At 43.3% G+C, this 25,907-nt stretch overlaps 1 long non-coding RNA gene across 3 annotated transcripts; it reads left to right on the top strand.

Annotated features, from left to right (window-relative positions):
• The first annotated feature begins 1,160 nt into the window (after positions 1–1,160).
• Positions 1,161–11,994, top strand: LOC307216537. 3 transcript variants are annotated; one of them, XR_013839124.1, is made up of 4 exons: positions 1,161–1,600; positions 5,313–5,435; positions 10,941–11,106; positions 11,899–11,994. It is a non-coding gene; the product is annotated as an uncharacterized lncRNA (long non-coding RNA). The 3 variants fall into 3 exon arrangements; XR_013839125.1 differs by lacking the exon at positions 10,941–11,106 and having other exon boundaries at positions 1,168–1,600; XR_013839126.1 differs by having other exon boundaries at positions 1,179–1,600; positions 10,941–11,994.
• Positions 11,995–25,907: the final 13,913 nt, after the last annotated feature.

Genomic DNA, 25,907 nt, shown 5'->3' with positions numbered 1-25,907 from the left:
AATTTTTGTTCCCCATCCAACTTAAAACCATACTGAGCTCAGCTTAGCTTTGCAAATGCGCTAGCAGTTTTATTGCAGTACCATAACATATGTGACATAGTTTTGTATGTAGCACTTAATGATGATCCAGTCCTTAAAAACCATAAAAACTCAGCAGACAGAGAAATGGCTTCCCTATCTTGTGAATTGGCATTCATGATTATGAATGAATTTTCCCTTCATCTACTCTACTGGAATGCTAAAGGAATATTCGACAAACTCAGGAAATTACAGACCATCACAGAATCAAGATTTGCCAAGGTGTTGTTGTTTTTGTACCTCGCTTCGAATTGCATATAACAAGATCAGGGACAAGAGTCCAGCTTTTGGGGGAAGAAGGATGTCCAGGTGACCACAAGAGAAAGTGAGAAAGAGTGCGGGGGAGGGAGGGAGATGGGAAGGTGCCGCCCATTTTAGGCTCTGGCTCCGCCCACTATCGCTGCACACTTTACTTCTCCCGCGCGTCATTGGTCCTCCCCATCCGCGCTTTACCAGTTTCAGGTTACTAAAGGCGCTCTCAACTGATGCAACCCATATGGGAATGCAGCTGAACATTCTTTGGGTAACGCTACTTGCAGAAATAGGTCTTCCAGACCTTCGATATGCATCTGGATCTAGGCAACCAATGAGCCCTTAAAAAAATTTTTAAACAAAAACCCGAAGCTCGTCACACTTGGACTCCATAAGCCAGCTTCATGAGCTATGGTACCCTAACTGAGCGCACGGCGCAATTTTACTTCCTCTGCATCCAGAGAAATATTTCGGGGTGGGGGGGTGGGGGCAGCCTTGTGGCCCTGTTTCCTCCCGCTGCCCCCGCATTCCTGCACCCACTCCCATGCCTTGCAGACACGAAGAAGCTGAAGGGGCTGCCCTTCAAAAGAGAGAGTCTCATTTATTTCGAGACGTTTGCGCCGGAAAGTTGACGCCAAGCGCTGGCGGTTCCTGCGCGAGAAACGCCTGTCGACGGAGACGCCCGTCGGGCTTCCGCTAGGGGGAGAGCAATAGGCCAGGAGAAGAAGAAGAAGAGGAAGAAGAAGAAGACCGAGGGGGAGGACCGAGGGGGAGAAGGGCGATCCTCTCCCCCTACCCCACCCCTGGCCTCCCCTCCCCTAGGCGGCTGCTCGCCTTATTTGTCTAGGAAGTGGGTATTCTCAGCCCGTCCAAGATGGCCTCAAGTGGTTGTCACGGCAACAGTGTGAAAGTCATCAGTGCCATGGAAACCCTCTCTGTGGCATAATAATATAAATATTTTCCTTGAAGAAGGAGCCTGGGGATGAGTGGGCGATGTGCTATTTTCTAGCGCTGCTGCTGCTGCCTGGCTGCGGCGGACGGGAGGAAAGGAGGTGGGGGCTGGAGGAGGAGGAGGAGGAGGGACGGAGGCTCCCCCGGCGATGGGGGAAGGGGACCGATAAAATTAGCTCAGCATGTCTGCACTGGCGGGGAAGGGCCCCTCGGGCAGCGGCGGGCCTTGGCACCAGAGAGGAGCCGCGCGGGGGCTGCCTGGGCATCGCCAGGTCCCAAGGCCACTAGATGGGCCCACAGGCGGGCAGGAGGCGCCCAGGTAAGAGGAGTTTGCCTGCTGCTTTGCTCGACTTGCCCCAGGGCTCCTGATGCCTTGCCTTCCTGTCCCAGAGGAGCAGGCACATGCCAGGCAGCAGCCGCAGCAGCTGAGTCTCTGGGCTCAGCTGCACTCAGAAGCCCACACTCACTTGGCAAGGGCACCAGGCAATGGGGAAGATGCTTCCCATTCCCCGGAGTTCCTGAGAGTGAGGGTGGCGCAGGGACAAGGGCGCTCAAGGCCGCTTCATGTGTCACAGCATCCCTGGCGGATGGACAGGCACAGGAAGTGAAGTGCTGCGCAACCCATGACTAGATCAGTGTTTCCCAACCTTGGGTCTCCAGCTGCTGTTGGACTACATTTCCCATCATCCCTGACCATTGGTCTTGCTAGCAAGGGATGATGGGAGTTGTAGTCCAAAAACAGCTGGAGACCCAAGGTTGGGAAACACTGGACTAGATCACATGTGAATAAGAAATGTAGGGGCGTTTGGTGGTAGTAGTAGTTGTTTTTGGTTTTCTTTGGGGCTTGTTGTGGGGAGCATTTACTCTCAGTATATAAAGGCTGGAAAGCCAAGGCCCCAATTGTTGTTTCCTGGAGCATGTACACAGGGCAGCAATGCACGCAAGGGTACCACATGCAGTGATGTGCATGCCGATCTCACATGGTAGTTCCTGTGTCAAAATACCACCTGCTTTAATAATTTTTTTAACGTCTGAAGGGGCCTAGACATAATCATGAAACCGGAACGTCTTTTATATATAACACTTGGCACGTCTTATGGTATGGAATGCATCTCGTGTTTTTCTCTCAGCTTGCAAAAGGAAAACGAAAACCACCGCCAGTTTGCCACTTTTGAAAGCAATATTGCAGGCTGAGCCTCAATTCCCATCTGTAAAATGGGTATAAGAACAACCCTCTTTATAGACATCTAAAAGGAGGAATGAGAGAAGGACTGGGAGTTTTTACCCAAGTAGTGTCTGAGGTGACTTACGGTGTAAAAGACAACCTGTTGCACATTGGGGGCACCACATGCCTTTGTAACATTTTAAGTGGTAAAATGTAATTTAAATGGATAAGGATGTATTTAAATAATGAAATGTAAATGATTCATTGTAAAACATTGAATACATCTATAAATGCATACAGCCACAAACAACCATATACAGAACTGCAATGGCTCCCCTCCACCCCGTAACAGAAGTGGCATAGATATAGAGTTGGAAAATTGATATTCGGTGTGCCATTGTTTAAGCGGCTTCAAATTCAGGCTTGTCAATTTGTGGGGAGGGAATGTATGTGACTTCATAATCACAGTCTTTTTACGACCAATTGTTTTCTGCTGTCAGTTTTGCATCATGCAAAGCACCTTTTGCAACACACAATTTTCAGAAGCTGATATCTATGAGGTGCTTGGCTTTCTTGAACATATTATATACATTTGCATATGGAGATGCAAATGTTTCCTCCATTTGCCTCCTAGACTTGTTTGCTCTGACTATTAGGAGTGAGTACCTGGAGTCTCAGGCAGAGCTGTCTTCCAGACTTGCCTGTATCCAACTCCAAATTCTCCCTCTCTCCCAACCATCTGATTTTGTGGAAGGTAGGTTTGCAGTTGCACCGGCATACATGGCTTTCAGGAGGGTAAAATGCTTCTGGTATGTTGCATTGCAAGGCTGCTTGTTTGCCTGTCTCACCATCCCTATTGCCAGAACCATAAGCTGCCTTACGCTGAGATGGCCGGCTAGCCCTGTATTGTGTACTACTCTGACTGGCAGCTAGCGATCCAGGGTTATTCCCCACCCTACTCCCTGATCCTTCTGAAAACAAGAGGTTTGGATCTGGCATCTTCTGCATGCAAACCATGCAGATCACGTATGACAGGGATGGGAAACATGCAGCCCTCCGGATATTATTTCTGGCTGGACTGCTGGGAGTTGGTTTCCAACAGCACCTGCATGGACCACAGATTCTCTATCCCTGGGCTAAAGCCTCTGCCACACTCAAGTGCTTTATGGGCTATTTTCCTATCACAACATTCACAACTGCTGGCATGGCCAACTCATTATTGTTGTCCTGAGCATTGGGATTGCAACAGAAGGGTGGGGCTTAAACCTTCTGAAATAAATTAATAAATTTTGAAAATGAATGAATCAAACAATCATGGAATGACCATAGCATGGTAAAGTCCCAGGTTCAATCTCTGGCTTTCCAAGCAGGGCTGAGAAAGGCTTCTTCTGTCTGAAACCCTGGAGAACCACTATATAAGAGTAGACGATAGTGAGCTCAACTGGACCAAGGGCCTAATTCAGGATAAGTTAGCTACGTATGTACTTATTGCATTTGTAGTCTGCCCTTTCTTCAAGAAGCTCAGGGTGGCATATATGCCTCACCTCCTTTTATCCTCACAACAGCCATTTGTGGATGTGTTTGTCCACACTTCTGCTTGTGCCACACCTAGAAGGCAATGGGAAAGGAGGAAGTGTGGTTAAGCTCTGTGCTAGCTTTGATGGAGAGCTCTTGGTGCAGCTTCCTAATTTCTAGTCTAGTGCCACAGTTGGGACCCTCGAGCCAGATCCTGATCCTTCCAATAACTAAGTCCCAGATCATAGGATCAGGCCATATAAAGAAACACTCCCACACTTCCTCGCTATTTTTTCAGTCACTATTGTATCAGTTGGAATCAACGGGTACTCCAAAAAGTTCGGCAAAAGGGGCAGAGACACTGGGTTGACTTGCTTGACAGCCCCCCTTACCGTCCCACCCCGACGATAGACCTTGGCTCAGCATCAATCACTTGAAGGCTCATCAGCCAACATGTACACTCTCTCTTGAGCGCTGCTGCAGCCCTCTGTGCCCTTTCCCTAGTACAAAGCATGTTTGCTGCTGGTGATGCGAGTTGCTTCAGCAGATATGAACTCACAGGGCAGAACAAGCTGTGCAGCGGGCGAATATGCTGGCTTTTTATTCCAAACATGTTGTTTATGTCATAAAAGGAGACAACTCTGCAAGACAGGATTGAGAAGTGGAAAGGTGAACAAATAGGGCCTCTGAAGGTGTGCTGATATGAGCTTAATATGAAGGTATAACTGTCTGGCTGTGGAACGGTGACAAGGTGTGCATATATATCTGAATTGGTCTTCACCGTCAGCGCTGCATGATGGATGAGTATAATCAAACAATGTCCTAGGGAGAACATATTTCCTCCTCCGCTTGTGAAATTTCATCACTGTTGTGGACAAGACTCTCTGGTAATTCTGCCAGAAACCCCCCCACTACCGGAATAGATGGATGCTGTCTGTTCTAAAACTCTGACTCAGGGCCAAACGAGACTTGACATTAAAAGGTTTCATAGCATTTAATGTTCAGGGATTTTTAAAAACACAAACAGGAAAAACCTGCACAGGAGATGCAAAGACACGTTTAACAATTTGGCCCTTAATATTCATTTGAGATATTACTTTTTAGATTATTTTTTTTGGCCAGCATTCATTTGTGAAGAGTAGCTGAAGGGGCATAGAGTGCCCCAAATCACCTAACTTGCCTGCTGATCTTCTCACTTCCCCCCGGTTGCAAATAGTGGTTTAAATTATGACATACTATATTGTTTGTTTACCGATATATCCAAGTCTATGCAAAAGAATAAAAACTCACTGTTTATTTTCTGAGCACCAGGGATCTTAAATGATAATATCCTTTTCTAATTGTGCAATAGGTATGTGGCAACATGAAGAAGAGCTACCTTGCTCTATGAGGCAAAAGGTCAGTCTAGTCCAACATTCTGCCCCCAGCTGTAGCTAGCTAGATTCTTCTGGAAACTCAAAGGCAGGACATGAAGGTGATGTCCTGTTATTATAGCATCTAGTAATCTAAGGAATTCTGCCTCTAAACATTGGGGCGTATTAATCATGACTACTACCTTATTATTTATTTATTTATTACAAGCAACCTAGATCCCTCTCCTGATCAGTGTAATTTCTGAAGTGGAAATATTAGCACTTAAACCTTAAAATGTTGCAATTTTAAAAAATACAGTGAACACTGGACATTGTATATTTGATTGTCCTATAGAAGGTAGCCGAGAAGCTGCCAAGAGGCACTTATTGGATAGTGATGGATGTTTGGGCAAAACCTTCCCAACATCCACTGAAAAGCGCATTGTAGTCACATGGCCACGGGGACTAGCTCTTCTTTCTGATGATGTACCTGGCAGCTGTGCCCCCACACTATAATAATAATAATAATAATAATAATAATAATTAATTATTATTATTATTATTATTATTATCATTATTATTATTTATTTATACCCCGTCCATCTGGCTGGGTCCCCCCAGCCACTCTGGGCGGCTTCCAACAAAACACTAAAATACAATAACCTATTAAACATTAAAAGCTTCACTAAACAGGGCTGCCTTTAGATGTCTTCTAAAAGTTTGGTAGTTATTTTTCTCTTTGACATCTAGTGGGAGGGCGTTCCACAGGGCAGGCGCCACTACCGAGAAGGCCCTCTGCCTGGTTCCTTGTAACTTGGCTTCTCGCAGCGAGGGAACCGCCAGAAGGTCCTCGGCACTGGACCTGTGTCTGGGCAGAACGATGGAGGTGGAGACGCTCCTTCAGGTATACTGGACCGAGGCTGTTTAGGGCTTTAAAGGTCAGCACCAACACTTTGAATTGTGCTTGGAAATGTACTGGGAGCCAGTGTAGGTCTTTCAAGACTGGTGTTATATGGTCTCGGCAGCCGCTCCCAGTCACCAGTCTAGCTGCCGCATTCTGGATTAATTGTAGTTTCCTGGTCACCTTCAAAGGTAGCCCCACATAGAGCGCATTGCAGTAGTCCAAGCGAGAGATAACCAGAGCATGCACCCCTCTGACAGTCCGCGGACAGGTAGGGTCTCAGCCTGCATACCAGATGGAGCTGGTAAACAGCTGCCCTGGACACAGAATTGACCTGTGCCTCCATGGACAGCTGTGAGTCCAGAATGACTCCCAGGCTGCGCACCTGGTTCTTCAGGAAGCGTGTTGGAGCGGGTCAGAAGGTATACACATATACCAATCAGGGTTCCTCCTTGCACTGAGAAGCTCTATGTGCATACACCATTACATGCTCAGAACCCCTTCTGATGTGCTCCAAATGCATGGAAGGTTTATGGTCACCAAATGTGGCAGGGAGACTAGTCGATATGGCTCTGACCCCTCTCACACATTCTTTCAGTGCAAGGGGTTGTCATTTGAACCTGACATGAATTACTGTCATCAACACAACTCCCATTCAGTTCAGGCTATAACATTTGTTGCATTGTTTTGGTTGCTTTGGATACTTTTTCTTGCTTTACAACTCTAAAAGAGCAATATTAGGAAAGTGTCTGTGAATTGCAACAAATCCTTCTCCCACCGTTGCATGCTCCCCCTCTCCTGCACTGGAGTGTATAGCTCCAGTGGTTTTCCTGTGGAGTGGGGAGACAAAAGTATTGATGAACCAATTTTTGACTACCCTCCCCATGTGAAAAGGAAATAGTAAAGTGTAGTTTTACTAAAATCTAAAATGATAGAAAACCACAAAAGGAGAAAGATTTAAAGAGCTGCTTAGTTTTAAAAGACTTGTCAGTTCAGCACTACTATCCTCAGTATGCGACCACTGATAGGTGGTAGATTAATTATTGAGAGTAATAGTCATGTTTAACATATGTAGTATGAAGTAATGTGGGAATTATGTTGTTATTACAGAAAGCACAAAAACTTTAGCATGCAGGGATTGTTCTTTGTTAATCTTAAGGATTTTGAGGGTTTTATCTGTAAATGCTGCTGCATAAGAATATTTCTTTTAACTACAGTATAATGATTCTTGAGCAACATTAGGCTGAAAAGCCTAAGCATATTCTCTTAAAAAGTAAATGCCATTGAATCTCTCGAGCAGTTTTGAATAAACATGGTTAAGCTTGGAATGTAAATCATGCTTTATTCATGTCATATATATGGTATCTCAGTTTGCTGGTATTTAACTGTCAGGACCCTTCCCACACTGTCAAAAGCCTTTTCTAAAACCACTTAACTAGCATGATGAATGTTTGGTGATACCATACACTATTTGATATTTTTCTATAAAGTATATATTCTACTTGTTCTTGATTTGTCAGGGACTCAGGACAGAGCCATGTTATGTCTACAAACGCACATTCATAATCTTTCATTTCTTGATGTGACATAAGCAGGTGGAGGCAGGGGACTTTGGTAGAGGATATCAATAGATGCTAGTGATGTTCTTAATCTTTCCACACCCATAAATTCTCCTCTGCAAATGCCCCCTCCATCTCAGTCCCCTATCTGGAGAGAAGTTGGTTATGACACCTTGGGTGGGCAATTTTCAAGGGAGAATCATTGGTCGGAGGAAGAATTAAGCATCCCCTCTACCCATCAGTTATTCCCTGGGAATGACCACCTATCAGAAATTCTGTAATAGGTGATTTCTTGTATCAATAAGCGGCTGGAATAGATTATCTTTGAAGTCCCTCCCAACTGTATGATTCTGTGACTGTAAAATGTTCCCCAGCTCTGCATTGCCATTACATTATATAACTTGCAATTCCAGCAACACAGTGGTTAAATATTATCACTTTGCTCTTCTACTAACATAACTTTCCCAGTTCGAGTTGTCCTTCAAATAATTGTGTTTCCTCAATTACAGATTCTTCAGGTTTATTCAGACATTGAACCAACATGCATTTACCAAGTTTGTTTTAATTTAATTTTGAGAAATGTATTACAATTTCTTTCTCAAAACTTGCGTTCAGTGTGTTGTACTATCTTGTGACATGGAATGCTAGAATAAATTAGATTTTAAGGAGTTTTGCTGTTGCTTCAGAAGAAACAAGGAATACTGTATTCCGCTTTGTCTTAAATTTCCAGTTAATTCTTAGCATTACAGCTTATCTAAAGTGCTAGAAAAGCAGAGTGTCTTTTCTTTAACTATATCTTATACTTTGCTCAGATCATTCAGTTATGGACAAAAATGGAATGTGCTGCTAAAACAACAATGAATGCTAACATTTTAAATACTGCTGTTAGACAACCATCAGTTATTGCCGTAATCTTATTTTGCAGAACACAAAATGTATTTCCATAAACCTGTTGATTTCAGTGAACTTCAGCCAGTTTAGTTTGTGCTGGATTGTGCACATTTAGGTATCAGTGGCAGAACAGAATGGGAGCTGCTGTGGTCACAGAGGTTACTCTCCTGCTGCTTTGGGAAGTTAATAGATATAATCAGGATTTTCAGGCTGTGTATCTGCCAGAACAGTAGTGGCTATTGCTGCAGCTTTGATGCAGGAGATGGTATCAGCTTCCAATAACGTGGGCCCCTTGTGCTGATGCCCAGAATACAGTGTGGAATTATATGCCCTACAAGCTGTACAGCCTCTGAAGGGGGTCCCAGCCCTATAACATAGTTGACCTTATCAGTGATGTTATGATACATTTTCTTGAAAACAAACAGGGTCATCTCTAAAGAACTTTTGGTCTCATTTTTATTCACTTAATGGAGTGCTCCCATTTACTTTCCCCCATCTGAACCCATCATCTCCACATGCTGCCTGTCTCTGTTTTCAAGGTCCTCTGTTTTCTCCAATAAAGCTCTGACCTATGTCAATAGCTTCAGTTCCAAATAAAATGTGCATGTTTTGAGTCATCTTGCAGATCAGATTTTCCCAACTTTTCAAATTGGATTTGAGAAGACAATCAAATATGCCTTCCCCCGCTGCCGCCACTGTGGTCTTCAGTGATTTCAAGTTCTATGCAGTTGTTTCAAACCCTGAAGTAAGCCCTGCTCCTCTCTAAGAGGGTGGGATCCAATTTGCCTTTGTAGGTCTCTTTGTTCCCTGCAGTTTTCACATGGTAGTGGGATAGTGTTACTATTTCTCACAAATCCAGAAGAGACAGATCTCACATCCAAAATCCCAGGGACATGTGAAGATCCTAGAGGTTACATGTTTCATGCCACTCCAATTTCTGAGCAGTGCGAGATTCCAAGGGTCTCAGGGTTGGATCAAGGCACAGCAGAGACTGTAGTGTCTTTATGATATATGGTTTATTTATACATATATACAACCTGAGCCTATGATGGAGGGGTTCACAGCATAAACACCCCAAAAGGGTCTTATTTCTCCCATAGGCACAGCCTTGGATTCAAACAGAAATCAAACATTGCTCTCAAACATTGCTCTGACTCTCTCTGTGCCTTGCTGCTTCTAGGTCACATCACCGCAACTCTCTGTTCTCAACTTTGGCTTTTTTCTGTTGAAGGAAGGGGCCCTACCCATTTGCTGACTTGCACCAAGCCCGTTTGGCCGCCTTAATGGCTCTCACCCAGGCTACCACCTCCCCAGGAGGCTAGTCTGGCTGTTACAAGAATTAGAAGGCTTGGTTCAATTCTGATACTTGCTGAATCCAGGGATTAGAGAGGTCTGGCACCCAGCTTAATACCCCAGACTCATAACAATATTAAAGGCAAATGGAGCTGTGTTGGCTGTATTTGAGAAATACCTTTATGAGGCCAACCAAAATGTAATAATAATAATAATAATAATAATAATAATAATAATAGTAAAAATAATAATTGTACCCTGCCCTCCCTGGCTGGAGCCAGGCTCAGAGTGGCTAACATCATATAAATAACACAGTATACATAAAAACAGGCATCAATTAATTAAAATACATCTTAAAATTAATTCAGACAAATTAAAATCTGGACAAATGGCAGTTATCAGGTTAAGATTGAGAGCAGTTAATACTTGCCAGGACCAACTGTTTTCACTGATCATATAAGGACCTGTGAACAGGCTGGGAGGCCTCCTTCATGCTTGTTCTTATACAAAGGAAAATAGCACCCTGGCCAAAACAGTGTGCAAGCAGGGATTACTGGATAGTTAAGACACAACTGGCCAACAACTGGCAGTTGCACAAGGTAGTGTGTGTGTGTGTGTGTGTGTATTCCACAATCACTTCTGCTTTAAGTGGTTTTGCAGGAATTCACAATGCTTCAAGCTATACTATACTATGTAAGGTGAAAAATTAATGGAGACACTGAGAAAGTTTCAGGGAGTAAGTTCCTAACCCCAGACTGAGTATGGTTTCTAAAGAGGGAGATTTGGCAATAGAGGGGGGGCGGGGAATGTTCATTGTCTTTTACTTTAAATAGAATCAGTCCTGGAAGGAAGACGACGTCAGCTAGCTGTGTGTCTTTTGCTATTTCTGTTCCATATATGATTTGCAATGTAAATAAGACTAGTCTGCTAAGTGGCCACCATTGAAAGACTAAACAATATTTTCTCTAAACTGCATGGAGCAGAGAAAACTCATTCAAGTGCTGAAATCAGAAAAGACCAAATTTGTTTTGCAGTACTTCATGGTGCTCACACTTTGAACTGGATTTTGCTGTTATTTGGTGAACAACCCCTCCGTTGGCTCAGGAAAATTTAATTTTCAAGAAAAGTACACACAGATTATGGAATCAGGTTAGCTTTAACTCCAGTGACCCTCTGCTTTGCTCTGAGGACATTATTGAACTCAATTGATGCAATAATAAAAGACAGATTGGTCCTTAGAAAGCATCCTTTTCTGGTATTCTGAAGTCTGGTAATCCTATAAGAGGCAAAAGCAGAGTCATTGTCATTGTCCTGATATAATATTATTTCACATAGAGACTTTTCCTTTTTATAAAATGTTAGGCACAAGCCACTGGGACCCCAGTTTATTTGGAAGCAGGTTCTATAGATTTCAATCTACAACTGCAATGACTTACTTCTAAACATATGTGCTTGGGATCACAACCTTGTAGCTGCTCAGTCTTCCCTAAGCTTCAGCTACCATGATGCCAGCGCTTTTTTTCTGGCAGTACTCAATGGTATGCAGTACCGGCACCTTCCCACTGCCCCCCAAATCTTGCGATGCCCCTCGTGGTCCCTTCCAACTCTATGATTCTGCTATTCCATCTATGGTTTGAAAAAGCAGCACTGTTGTGGCCATTCTGTTAGGGGTGTGTGGCTTTTCTCATATCATTTAATCATTTATGTGGGTGGATGGAGGGTGGGCAGCACAGAGAGAGGAGGAGTTGGCAAGTGTGTGCTGTAGCACGCCAACCTTTCTTCTCTCTCTCCCACTCTGCATTGTTGTACCCCTAACCAGCCACCCAGTGCATGAGATCCTCTTTGTCCCTCCTTGAATTGGGCATGGGTCCTTTTACTTTCCAAGATATTATTATTATTATTATTATTATTATTATTATTATTATCCCAACTTTTCTCCAGACAGGGACTCAAGGTGGCTTACAACAAATGAAAACAACGCAGATAAAATAAAGAAGCTGAAAACATAGAAAAGATAATAATTAAAAAATAATTAAACTCAAATTGAGGCATCTAATCATAGCCTGCATTTTTATTAAGGCTTGATCAGGGCCTGTATTTTAAAATGAGCTTAAAGATTTTCAAATGTTCATGCCAGGCAGAAGACCAGCTGCCTAAGAACCTTGGCAAGATGTTTATTCTCCTGGACAAGGGGGCCCCCTGATTTATAGCAGAAAACAATTCTCAAAGTCGTAAAAAGGGAATTACAGGCTGACAGCCAAGGTTACACTGACCCTACATATTACAGAAGATAAAAAAAGAGATAAACATAATTAAGAGTGGGTAAATAGTAAAATAAAACCATGTGCCTCTCATTAAACTTGAGCCATATTTTCCTAAGGTTGAAAGGTCAAGAGCAGTGAAAAAGGCAACTGGCTTGGCTGGAGAAGAGGTTTTCTTTCTATCTTATTTTGAGGCTGTAAAATGTTCCTTCCTTTTTTACTTTGAAAAGGTTTATTCTTCTAAAAGACTATCTATGTTATGTATTAAATATATTGGCTTAAATGTAATTATGCAAAGGAATTAGAAGCTAAGAAATGTTAAATCCTTATGCTAGAATCTTATTTCATATAGTTGGAAGAGATCACAGGGGCCATCAGCCACCAGCCCAGCCCCCCCTGCCAAGCAGGAAACATCATTAGAGCACACATATGGTTGTCAGGCCTTTGTTTAAAAGACCTTCAAGAGAAGGAGATCTTTCAATGATGATGTGAACTCAAGATCCTTGACATCTGTTTAAGATAAAAATTTAAGATTAAACCATTTGTTTTGGAGGGCAATAGGGCGAGGTGAGCTGGTAATTAAGGTTCCTTGTTGAGACACATGTAAGATATATTACTACTTATTTGTCATTTATAGATAGAAGAATATATATCTTTTTGATTCCCATAAAAGGACAAGAGGAAATGGTTGTATCTTTTATGATTGGTTCTAGCAAACAGCCAATAGGAATTTCAACCAGGCTGATTGGACAGAGGCAGCCACAGGAGGAGCAAGGGGGCTGGATTAAGGAAATATAAGTGCTGGCCAGAATGGCAGGAGGCTAGGCCAGAGCTTGGTAACCATATACCACTGTGCCTCTCATTTATTTGTCTGACAAATAAATTATTATTTTAATTTCTCTATTGCTGCGTTGAATATTTCATTCCAGCTAAGCGTTAACCACAAGCAGGGTGCTACAAAATAGTGTTAAAACTATTGCTTACTCCTTTCTTCTTACCTTTCTTTACATTTTTGTTTCATTATTATTTCCTTTAACATTCTTATCTCTTTGTTCTTTTTCTTTTTCTTCTTTTGTTTTTGCTTTGTTCCAATCATTTGCACTATTTGTGGTCCTCTATTCAAGGTAAACGGTGGCGTTTCCATGCGCTGCTCAGGTTCACCAGAAGCGGCTTAGTCATGCTGGCCACATGACCCAGAAGCTCCCTCGGCCAGTAAAGCAAGAAGAGCGCCGCAACCTCAGAGTCGGTCATGACTGGACCTAATGGTCAGGGGTCCCTTTACCTTTTTTACTCAGGGTTAAGGAAGGGTTAACATGCAGATGAAGGTGATGGATAGTTGATTTTTTTTTTTAAATAATTTTTATTCATTTTTCAAATAGATAACAAAAACAATACAAAACAGTATAATTTCAATCTCATCATTTCATACCCTTCTTTCTTTTGACTTCCCCATACCTCCCCATCCCTGCATCCTTGTTTAATAATTCTTTAGCAACCCTTAGGTCCATTATCTTAATTCCCTTTCATAAAGATTCCTTTAGTTTTTTTTTTGATTACTGCTGCAATTCTTTACGATGTCAGGGGGTAAGAGGTAAAGAGGTGATGGATAGTTGATTAAGGGCCCTGTGTGAGAGAAGAAAGGGAAGCTCCCAGGTAAGAGTTAGAGGGTTCGCCTTTCTCTGTGTTGGTTAAGTTAAGATTTACCTGTGAAAGAAGACTCTTCTTCTTCTTCTTCTTCTTCTTCTTCTTCTTCTTCTTCTTCTTTGCTTTTGTTTCCATTTAGATTAGATTTTTTCTATTATAATGTATTAATTAAATCTTATAAATGAAAAAACCCAACTGAAAAAACAAATCTTTTAAAATGCAGATGACAAAAACAATAAAAACAGCACAGTACTATAAAAGCCCTTTCCTGAAAAGAACAGCCAGTTCCTGAGGGCCTGTTGGAATAGGACAGGACAAGGGGGGGTGGGGGGGAGCCAGGCTAGCTTCTCTAGGAAGGGAATTTCAAAGTCTGGGAGCAGCCACTGAGAACATCCCAGGAATCTCTTGTGATATCTTTAGGGTAGAAGTGCATCTCCATATTCTGCCATAAATTAAGTACCTAGATAGCCCAAATGTAAAGGATCTGAATTGCCTCAGCAAAGCCATTGTATAACTCTGCTAGAGTACATACAGTATGTGACCAACTGGTGGTATTCAGTTCAGTGACACCAATGGTAGTTGGGCATGTAGAACAGGGCTGAGGTGAGTCTCTAGGCAACAGTGAAGAAATGGTATCTGCTCAGCATCCAATTACCAATGACACTTCAGAGGACACATCAAAAACCAGTGCTAGGGGAGAAAAGGCTGGCCCTCTGCTGTTACCTGCCACTGAGCAAATCTCCACAGTGTAATAATTAGAGATGTCATCCTTCTGACCTCTAATACACACCTGTTGCTCTCTGATGGGGCTCTATTATCAAATTTAGCTGTCATGGACTTCCAGTAGCCCAAGTCCCAGTGGGGCATCTGAAGGCACGTCACAACCACCACTGCACTCTGACTCAGACTCCCATTTGGTGGCCCCCTCCGTTTTTTGTTTTTTACTTACAGAACTTAAGAGCAGCTTTTCTGATAGGCTTGCGATCACAAGAAGACCAGTTCAAGGGAACTGGCCCCTGTACAAGAGAATTCTGAAGTCAACTGGTGGTATTTAATGGAAATCCTCACTTGCCTAGCCAGCGTCCTTCTCAAATAATTCTGGTCGTTTCCTTTTTCTCTCTCCCTTTTTCCCCTTTCTGCCCAAAGAAGGTAGTTATGCTAGATAAATTCGTTGGTTCACAAGGAAACGGAATTATAATATGTTCTTCAGCTACTTAGCCTCTTTGAAGTCATTCACAGCTTACTATGTTTCTCTGTGGAACTTTGAACTCTCCACCCACAATACATAACAAGACTTATTTATTTACTTATTGCATTTCCTTTGCTATTGGTTACACAACTGTTTCTTTCCAGATGAAAGAGAAATAAGCTGAGAACCTCTGTTCTCGCTAGAGGTCATTTGCGGGCCCAGGCACAGTGAGCCTGCAAACGTCGGGGTTGAACCATGGGAAGAAGTAATAAAGACGGATCAAGCCACTTGGGATCAAATAGGTCACAACTTCATTGCTTACAAATGTCAGAAGGTCTTGGCTTAGGCATTGGGTGTGTATCCTGAATTAACCAACCCAATTTGCTGAATAATAATAATAATAATAATAATAATAATAATTATTTATTATTTATACCCCACCCATCTGGCTGAGTTTCCCCAGCCACTCTGGGCGGCTCCCAATCCAGTGTTAAAAACAGTACAGCATTAAATATTAAAAACTTCCCTGAACAGGGCTGCCTTCAGATGTCTTTTAAAGATAGGATAGCTGCTTATTTCCTTGAAATCTGAAGGGAGGGTGTTCCAAAGAGTGGGCGCCACTACCGAGAAGGCCCTCTGTCTGGTTCCCTGTAACCTCACTTCTCGCAATGAGGGAACCGCCAGAAGGCCCTTGGCGCTGGATCTCAGTGTCTGGGCTGAACGGTGGGGGTGGAGACGCTCCTTCAGGTATACAGGACCGAGGCCGTTTAGGGCTTTAAAGGTCAGCACCAACACTTTGAATTGTGCTCAGAAACGCACTGGGAGCCAATGCAGATCTCTCAGGACTGGTGTTATGTCATCAGGATCAATCCTGGATAAAGGACCACTCTATGATGCACATCAATTCTGGACAGTCCTTCCAGGATGCTGTTGGGTAGGTGGGGGTCTATGGCCCCTGCCTTGGTATTCAGACAGAGGTACTCCCCCTTTGACCCCTTTACTAGGATACCCTAATCCTTGGAGTGGATCCCACCTAAATCCAGCAATGCATGCTCTCCACAGCTAAGAGAAAGTAGGTAGGCATTATTGACCTTGGATTGAAGCCTTACAGTGAAGCTGGTTGTTGGAAAATTCAGGACCAATAAAAGAAAGTACTTCTTCACGCAGCGCAAACTATGGACTTCACTTCCACATGACGTAGTGATGGCCACCAACTTGGATAGCTTTAAAAGAGAATTAGATACATTCATGGAGGAATTAGGCTACCAGCCACAATGAGTATGTTCTACATCCACTTTCAGAGGCAGAATGCTTCCAAATTCTACTTGGGAACCATAGGAGGGGAGACTGCTGTTGCACTCACATCCTGCTTGCATGCTTCCGACAGGTATCTGGTTGGCCACTGTGAAAAGAGGATGCTGGCCTTTGGTCTGCTCCAGCAGGACTTTTCTTATGTTCTTAAACCTCATTCAGTGCATTGTCCACAGAAAGCATGCTTGGGCTTCTTTCAGGCACCAGCATTATGTATATCGAGCTTCAGAGTGTTGTTTTATATATTAAAATGTTGTAAACTAGCTGAGTCCCCCGTGGGAGGAAATGGTAGAGTAGGGGAGGAGCTAGAAAATTTAATAAATACAAATCCCGCATGTGCAGCCGTGTTAAGGCTGTGGTATTGCACCCACTGTCTCAGAAATTATCATGGACATGAAACCTCAGTCCTGCACAGAACCAAAGCTCCATCTCAATTTCCCACTGAAGTCCACCTCATCTTGCTTTGTTAGAGTTTGAACAATACCAAGAGGTGATGGGAGCAATCACTCCCCTTCAAAACCTGGAGAGTGAGCAGCTAGTCCTGTTTCCCCATGTTTAGGATATCCATAAATTATGTTTCAAAACACACATTCTCACATGGGGCCATCACATCTACATTCTGTTCATCCCACCGCATTCTAGGAAGATGTCTATATAGACACCTGCCTTTACCAACCTGATGCCATCCAAATGTTTTGGCAATGGGAGTTGCAACCCCAAACAACTGTGGAATCAGTTGGTGAAAGCTGCCCTACATACATCAACCACTTTAACCTCAATAAATGACCCAGAGAAAATGTGAAGCCTTATGACCAACCTCAAATCCTGTGCAGTAGTGACTAGTGTACTCAAATATTGGTGGTGCTATAAACCAAAACCACCCAAGTCACATCACTGGTAGATGGGGCATTGTAGAGCTTGGCAGCTGTTGGGACTGAGCTATGGGCAGCAGTGTGAGGCAAGCTGGGAACAAACCAACAGGACTCGTTGGACTGAGCCAGTGGTCAGGAAGACCAAGAAGCAAATCAGGAGGACCGAAGGACAAGCCAGGAGGCAGGACTGCATCACAGCTGACTCCTCAGGACAAGTTGGTTGAGGAGCTTTCTGTGTTGGTAGCTAAAAGCTATCTGCCACATGCACTCAGACTTTCACAAATTCTGTTTAATGGAAGACTGTATATAAAAGAACCTGAAGCCTTGCTTTCTAAGAGGCACTGTTGTCTCGGTAGTGCAATGCAATCTTTAATCTGAAAGTCAGGACATAATCCTTTCACAGAAGCCATGCTAGAGGCAGCCAATGGCAGCGTGTGCCAACTGAGCTAGCATGCCAGCTCAGCTGAAATATGAGTTGGATTCTATCCTAAGCATATTTCAGCAGACAGTCAAAGCTGTCTCCTTCCCAGCTTGCCCATCCCTTGTTAATCAAGGGGAAAGCTGCAGAGACATTTACAAGTTTCCCATCTGTTAGCTCACCACACTCAGCCTTTTTCTTGCCCCCCCCCATCCACTTGGCCTTTGAGATTTTTGGATGGGAGAATAGCTCTGTTTCCCCAAGGTCCTTTTCTTGGTACAGTTTGTTGGAAAAGATTGAGTGGACAGGCAAAACATGGCTTTCCCCTGAAAAGTGCCTAGTACAGGAGACCAATTCTCACAGGCTGGACTTGGGTGTGTTTTATTTATGAGGAGCCCCTTGCCTGTTAGCCCTTGCCCTTGCTCATGAATCAATCCAATATCTGAAAGGGAGAGGATGCTTTCATTGATGGCTTGGAAGGCAATGGCCTTATTAAACACCACTTTTCTAGGTCCTGCTGAACAACTGTTTTCTTTGATCAAAATGATAAATGAACCCCAGAGAGAGCTGCTGAGAAGAGCTTACTCAGCAAAGCAAAGGCTCCCAAGTTAGGAGCTTTTGCATCAGTCTGGATCCTCCTGTTCCCTTGTGAGAAGGAAATGCTAAACCAGGGGTAGCTAGGTAGGTTCTTAGATGTCCACACAGTATTGTGATAGCAACCTGGTCAAGGGGATGGATTATAGCAGGGCTGGGGGCAAAACCCATAGAAGGCAATTTATTCATCCTGGGAAGAAATGCTAATATTTAACCTGGCCACCTTACTATCCACACATGATAGGGGGCCACCACAGATCAACTGAACACATCCTTGATGGCAGCTGTGGCACATGCATGTCATAAGCAGAAGTACGTGCATAGCAGAAAGCTTAGGGAGGATACCAAATGATCATTCTTATTAAAAAGCTGATGGACCTGGACCTTTACCACCTGTGATTAGATTAAAGACTTTCTGAGGGATCACACACAAATAGTGAGGACTGGACTGTCCCCTGAGTTCAGTAGACCGCTGCCTCAGGAGGGCGAGGAAAATTCTTAGGGACGACTCACACCCTGGCCAGCACCTCTTTAATCTCCTACCTTTGGGCAGGAGATACAGAAGTACAGTCAGCTGCACCAACAGGTTAAAGAACAGTTTTTATCCGTGGGCTGTTGGGCTGCTGAATGGAAAAAAACAGTGGTGCAAGTGACTTCTAACAAGCACACAGAGCGCAAACAAGACTGAGTGTATGTGAGGGGGTGGGGAGAGGGGTTCATTTAATTTCACTGCACACAGGTGGTGTAGTGACAATAAAGGTTTATTTATTTATTTATTTAATTATTATTATTATTATTATTATTATTATTATTATTATTAGTCGGTCAAGCTGAGCATTGCCCATGCTGATTGGCTGTGACTCTATGGGGTTTCAGGTAAGAAAGTCCCAGGGGGCCTACCTGGACAGGCCAGACATAAAATCTGGATAATATCTTTCACATACAAAGCAGTTTCTCTACCACTCAGCTACGGCACGTCCCCATCACTATGTCACACTTATAAACAACATTTTAAGAGATTTAGAACAAGTCCTAGGGCTACAGTCCAAAGCCCTTTGCACCAGCCTAGGGAGGGATAGGAGCCTTGCCAGACTCCAGTGTCCTCCACCAGAGGACTTTCCTGTTTCACCTGCCAAGCTTGCATGCAGGGATTGCTGTGCCAACTCAGGATCTGCTGGGACCTGAGCCAGCCCAGCCGCCATCACATAACAGCATCAAAGTCCAGGCTGGCACAACAGTTTACCTTCTGGCCTGCCTGCCCGGGTTGAGTAGCAGAGCTGTGGATGTGGCAGTGGCCCTGCTGTTCTGTTAAGCCCTGCTGCTTCTGCTGCTTGAGGTTTGGACTGCAGCTGACATTTTACAGATGGGGAAGACTGAGTCTCATTCCAAAGATGATAATGAAATCCACTGCAGAGAAAAGACACACAGCAGATAAGAAAAAGGACAAACTATCAGTTCGTGCAAATGAGGGCTGTGTACGCCGCTCCATACACTGAAAGTGCATTTCCCACAGAAAGAATCCTAAGAACTGTGGTTTGTTATGGGTGCTAGGAATTGAACAGTAAACCACAGTTCCCAGGATTCTTTGGTGGGAGGGAGTGCTTTTTGCCTAGAAAAAATAGGTGCCAGTACTCACCATGAAGTTGTTACAATGAGTGCCACACTTTTTAACAACAACAAAAGAGGTGCTGGCGCTGCGTACCTTTGAGTACCTCCTGAAAAAAAAGCACTGGTGGGAGGTGCTTTAAATGTATGGTATGTACAAAGCCTAAGTACCGTATTTTTCCATGTATAAGACTAGGTTTCCCCCCTAAAAAATAATGTCAAAAATTAGGGGGCTTCTTATACTCTGGGCCATCTCCCCCCATTTTCTTAACTCTGAATCCCCTAAAATAGGAGGCGTCTTATACAACAGGAGGCGTCTTATAGACGGAAAAATACGTTATATGGTCAAGGAATTACGATAATTGAAGACATTCTTGAAAATGTTTACTAGAGGACAAATAAGTGTACTGCCGTGGCAGAGAATTCAAATGCAAACAGGCAAGGTACATAGAAGCTCCTCACATCCAACGTACTCCAGAAAGTCTGTATCACACCCACTTCACACATTCCACATCACACAACGCATAAATCCTGCACCATACAACAATAATAAATAAATAATATCTTAAGGAAGCAGTTTTAATATGAATAATACAAATTGCAATGAAATAGGTATGTACTTCTAAAATATTTGATGTGGTTATTTTTCTCCATGTAACCAGAAATATAGGTGCTCCTGGAGAATATTCACATGTGAGTAGGGCGGAATTCCCTCTTTTGCATAACTATTAAAAGTCCTCTTTTTCACCTAATCACCCTATATGTGGATGGAAATAAAGATGCTCTCAGCAGTGGGGGCCTTTGTGTTTACTATAATAGAATTAATATGGCATTTTAGTTTGGACACAGACATGTGATTTTGTATGTCACTAAAGATGCTTCAGGGGAAATAGTCAACTGTTCTCTCTTTCTCTGATCAATCTGCATGCATTTACTTACAAGTCAGTCTTAAAGAGACTTACAATAAATGCAGACTTTTGCACACTGAGGTCATAATCCAACCTTCCTTTGTGCCAGGCTGGCCTGGAAGGTTGGATGGGATGGAGGTGCATTTTATGCCAGCATGTGCTTGTGGAGTGATGGCAGCATCACTCCGCCAGCAAAGAGCTCCCCCTCCTCCCTGCTGGGTCCCCACTGGTTGTAGCCAGCAGAAATCCTTGAAACTGGTCCATCCAGGCCTGATCACTGCACCAGCTCCATTGATAAAAGTGGTATTAAGAACAATGTTGCAGCTCTGCTTTCACACAGATTGCTTGCTATACAACACTGGACTCCCACACTAAAGAAATATATACTTATGATCAAACAATAATCTCCCACTTAGCTATGCATGTGTGTGAGAGAGAAAATGAGAACGCAAACTTTTCCACCTTCAGCTGAATGCGGCCACACTTTTCCAAAGTTGTAAGCAGCAGGGAAGCCACTGGGTCCTTAACTCTGCCGTTTAATGGTGGGGAACATTACAAACAAACATATCAGGATAAAGGGAAACAAAGCAAAAAACTAAAAGACACTTCTGTTTTTAAGGATTAAAACATCACACCCACATATGGAGGCCACAGCTAATTACAAACCAAAGTCCTGGAGAAAAAGAAATGTTTTTGCCTGGCACCTAAGGATCGCACCAGGCAAGCCTTCTTGGGGAGAACATTCCACAAGTGGGGAGCCACCACCAAAAAGGCCCATTCTTGCATTGTCACCCTCTGGAATTCCTATGGCAGGGACAAACAAAGAAGGGCCTCAGTTGATGATCACAGGATCTGGGTTGGGTCATATGGGAGAGGCAAGCCTTGAGGTACTGGAGTCCTGAGCCACATTAAAGCTTTATAGGTCAAAAATAGCACTTTGAATCGGGCTCTGAAACTAATTGGTAGCCAGTGCAGTTAGGCTGGGCTTGGTGTTATGTGCTCAGACCATGTTACCCCAGTGAGCAACCTGGCAGCTGAATTCTGCACCAGCTGCAGTTTCTGAACTGTCTTCAAAAGCAGCCCAGTGTAAAATGCATCACAGTAATCTAGCCTAGAGGTTACCAGAGCATAGACAACAGAAGTTAGGCTATCCCTGTATTACGTATTGGAGCTCTCTACTCATCTTCTGGGAACTATGGATCCCAGGTTTCCTTATGAGGAGGAAATGGCTATTAGATTAATGTCTGCCCTAAAAATTACCATGTGAAACACCCTTTTGCCAGAATAAGTCATTAACCTATGTACCTAATGAAGATGTGAGGGTGCAGTTTTGGAGCTGGGAAGTTGGACCACGCCATTTTTCAATAACAGCATCTGCTGGCACAAAGGGACTGTCTGGCAAATCCTTCCCCAGATAATGAGTTATTAGAGTAATTTTTCTTTCAAGTGCTCCTGATAGCCAGGGCTGATGCAGTATCTGTATCTTCAAAAAGCAAGCATGCAAAGGGTCACAGATGTAGCTGATCTAAATTTGTTTTCAAACACAAATGTTTGCAGGAAATGTTGCCCATTATTCTCTCAGCTGTGCTAATTAGGGAACTGTTCCGACTATGTGCTGATGGCAAAGTGTTAATTAGAGTGTCACCGTTACAGTCTGTTGTAAATAAATGCAGGGGAAGGGATACTAGTGTGGAAGCCATGGAAGTATTGCCAGAATTTGACACAACTGCTCCCCACTGCTGCTGCTGCCACCACCAACTGCTGGTTTTGTAGGGCACATGATCTCTACCAGACATGAAAAGGATTAGACTTAGGTAAGGAAAGCAGATAAATTTAATCTGAGCATGGGATGGCCAGATGCAGATTCGGACAGTGCCCTTACACCATTCAGTGTAGAGCATTTCAGCAGGTGCAGCTTGCATGATAAGCAATACCTGCTGACCGTTCCTTGTCTGCACAACTATGCAATGTGCAAGTTTCATCCTCTCTTGCATCTACCCACAATAGAGCAACATCTGTTAGCAGAATAGAAAAGTCAGCATTCATGGTTCTTTCTGCAGGCAGATGTGGATAACAAGCACGCAACTGAATTGAGATACCTTCACATGATGATTCCTACTCCCCCACTGCTTAATTGGTATAGACCAGGCATAGGCAAACTCGGCCCTCCAGATGTTTCAGGACTACAACTCCCATCATCCCTACTAACAGGACCAGTGGTCAGGGATGATGGGAGTGGTAGTCCCAAAACATCTGGAGGGCCGAGTTTGCCTATGCTTGGTATAGACATTCCAGCCTGTCATTGTATGACACTATATGAGTAAGACGGGACTAAGGTGTGTTGAATACTTCTCATGATCCAGAGCTTCCACCCTCTGGAGAGAGAGAGAGATTGAGATTGAGAGAGAGAAGTGATTATGTGAAAACTATGGTGACCTGAATGAGACCGGAATTCTTGTACCTTTCTTTTTTTAAAAAAAAAATATTTATTAAATTTTTAGTTTAACAATAAAATACATAGATAATAACACAGTCTTTTCCAATATCCACATTTCATATTCATCTTTGGACTTCCTCACGACCCTTGTTCCTGCTTTCTAAACTCATAAATTTTACCAGCAAATTATTAACTTAATTTAATTCATATAATATAATTTCAATATTTAATATCTCAGATTTTGGGATTTAACTTACTCTTATTGAAGCTTAATCATAAAGTATTACTTATCCACAATTTATCTTTTCATCTTCCAATTACTTTAAATTTAAATTCTTTATAACTCCTTTGTTGGAGCCATATTTTTACTAATCTTACATCTTTCTTAACATTCATACAATTTGCAATATTTTTGTAGATAGTCCTTGAATTTCTTCCAGTCTTCCTCCACCAGTTCTTCTCCCAGGTCTCGGATTCTGCCAGTCATCTCGGCCAATTCCATATAGTCTATCAGTTGCATCTGCCATTCTTCCAGTGTGGGTAATTCTTGAGTTTTCCAGCTTTTAGCAATGAGTATCCTTGCTGCTGTAGTAGCATACATAAAAAAGGTTTGATCCTTCTTTTGCACACTCTGACCAACAATGCCCAAGAGAAAGGCCTCTGGTTTCTTAAGAAAGGTATACTTAAATACCTTTTTCAGTTCATTATAAATCATTTCCCAGAAAACCTTCACTCTAGGGCAAGTCCACCAGAGGTGAAAGAATGTTCCTTCAGCTTCTTTACATTTCCAACACTTCTTGTACCTTTCATCATTGTGTAGAAGATGGATTTTCAACACATGCTGATTTTTCAGCATGGTAAAAAAACCTGCACTTGCCAACATTTCTTCTTTGGTAGTTTAAGGGGAACAAAAACTCATTGCATCTGGCCTCTCTACTGAAGATTATTAGTTTCACCAAACTGAGAAGCCATTTGGGTTGGGTGGGATTTTGGGGGTTCAGCCTCCATGTGTCCAGTTTGCCGAACAAAAATAAATGCTAACAGTTTTCAAGTGATATAACTGATGTATGTTGATGGTCAAGTAGTTGACTCCAATACTTGATTGCTTCACCTTATGCCAAACTCTGAAAGGCATGGCTTAGTCCATGTTCTCCGGACTTCTGTTTCCCTCTGGGAAACTGAATAAGCCATCCTAGATATTAAACCAATTCCCTGTGTAGCAGCAGGTGAAAGCAGGGATAACAGACGGAACCATATTATTGATCACATTTTGCAAAAAGTGGAATGATTTACAAAAGGCAAAATACATAAGGACAGTGAGGAAGAGGAGGAGGGGAAGCTCTTCGGCAGAATGCTGCAAGAAGTGGAAATGCTTTGCATAATCGGTACAATTAAGAACAAAGCAAACGTTTCCAAGAAGGTATATCCATCCTCTGTTGTATTGCTGGGAGGGAGGGGGCATCCAGTTGCACCAAAGCAGCACACAAAGTGTAGGCTTGCCATATGTCAGGAAAATGCCTGACATGTCCTGGTTTTCAGATGTAAAAATAGCGCCATGGGGGAATTTTGCCAAAACAGCAAAATGTCCAGGGAAACCCGGAGGCTTTGTAGTTGTCAGGAATTTTTGTTGTTGTTGTTTAGTCGTTTAGTCATGTCTGATTCTTTGTGACCCCATGGACCAGAGCACGCCAGGCACTCCTGTCTTCCACTGCCTCCCGCAGTTTGGTCAAACTCATGTTCGTAGCTTCAAGAACACTGTCCAACCCAGTGGCGTAGCGTGGGGGGTGCAGGGGGGGCCGGCCGCACCGGGCGCAACATCTGGGGTTAGGGCAAATCCACGGGTTAGGGGGCGCAAATTACTTGCCTTGCCCCGGGTGCTGACAACCCACGCTACGCCACTGGTCCAACCATCTTGTTCTCTGTCGTCCCCTTCTCCTTTCCCAACATCAGGGTCTTTTCCAGGGAGTCTTCTCTTCTCATGAGGTGGCCAAAGTATTGGCACCTCAGCTTCAGGATCTGTCCTTCCAGTGAGCACTCAGGGCTGATTTCCTTCAGAATGGAGAGGTTTGATCTTCTTGCAATCCATGGGACTCTCAAGAGTCTCCTCCAGCACCATAATTCAAAAGCATCAATTCTTCAGCGATCAGCCTTACTTTCTGAAATACGGCAATCCAAATGAAGTGCCACTTTGCCAGCAGTAGGGCAAGGCTGAGTGGTTTGGGATAGCATCCAGAGATCCTTGCGGGAGCTGGGAAAGAAACACACAACATGAACCTTGGTGTGCATGCAGAACACAAACCATGGATTGGTTTCTAAACAATATTTAGTGCACTGCACACCATGGCTTAGTGGCCTATCAACTTTACTTCAGAACTTCCTTGCAGTAAGCCCATGAGTTTGGTCTCTGGTCTGCCTTTTGTTGTATGTTTCTCTTCAAATGAGGGGGATATAAAGGATTTTTCTTAAGGCAGTGGCAAAGAGCGTTTGCTTTAGATACAGCATTTCAGTTATTTGCTCCAAGAGCCTGCAGTCCCGCATAAAATCTGCTGGCTAAATATAGCCGGCACCCTATAAATTAAACACAGTGTTTTCTTTGCACTTACAGAGAGTTTGTCCAGCAGTATTTTTATCCATAGCAGATAGAAACACCAAGGGAGTTTTATTTATTATTGGATGTACATATATCACTTCATTGCCATTGGTCAGGAACG

Source organism: Podarcis cretensis, assembly GCF_951804945.1.
Source record: "Podarcis cretensis genome assembly, chromosome: 5".
NCBI lineage: Eukaryota > Metazoa > Chordata > Lepidosauria > Squamata > Lacertidae > Podarcis > Podarcis cretensis.
This window is presented reverse-complemented; position numbering and strand designations above follow the sequence as displayed.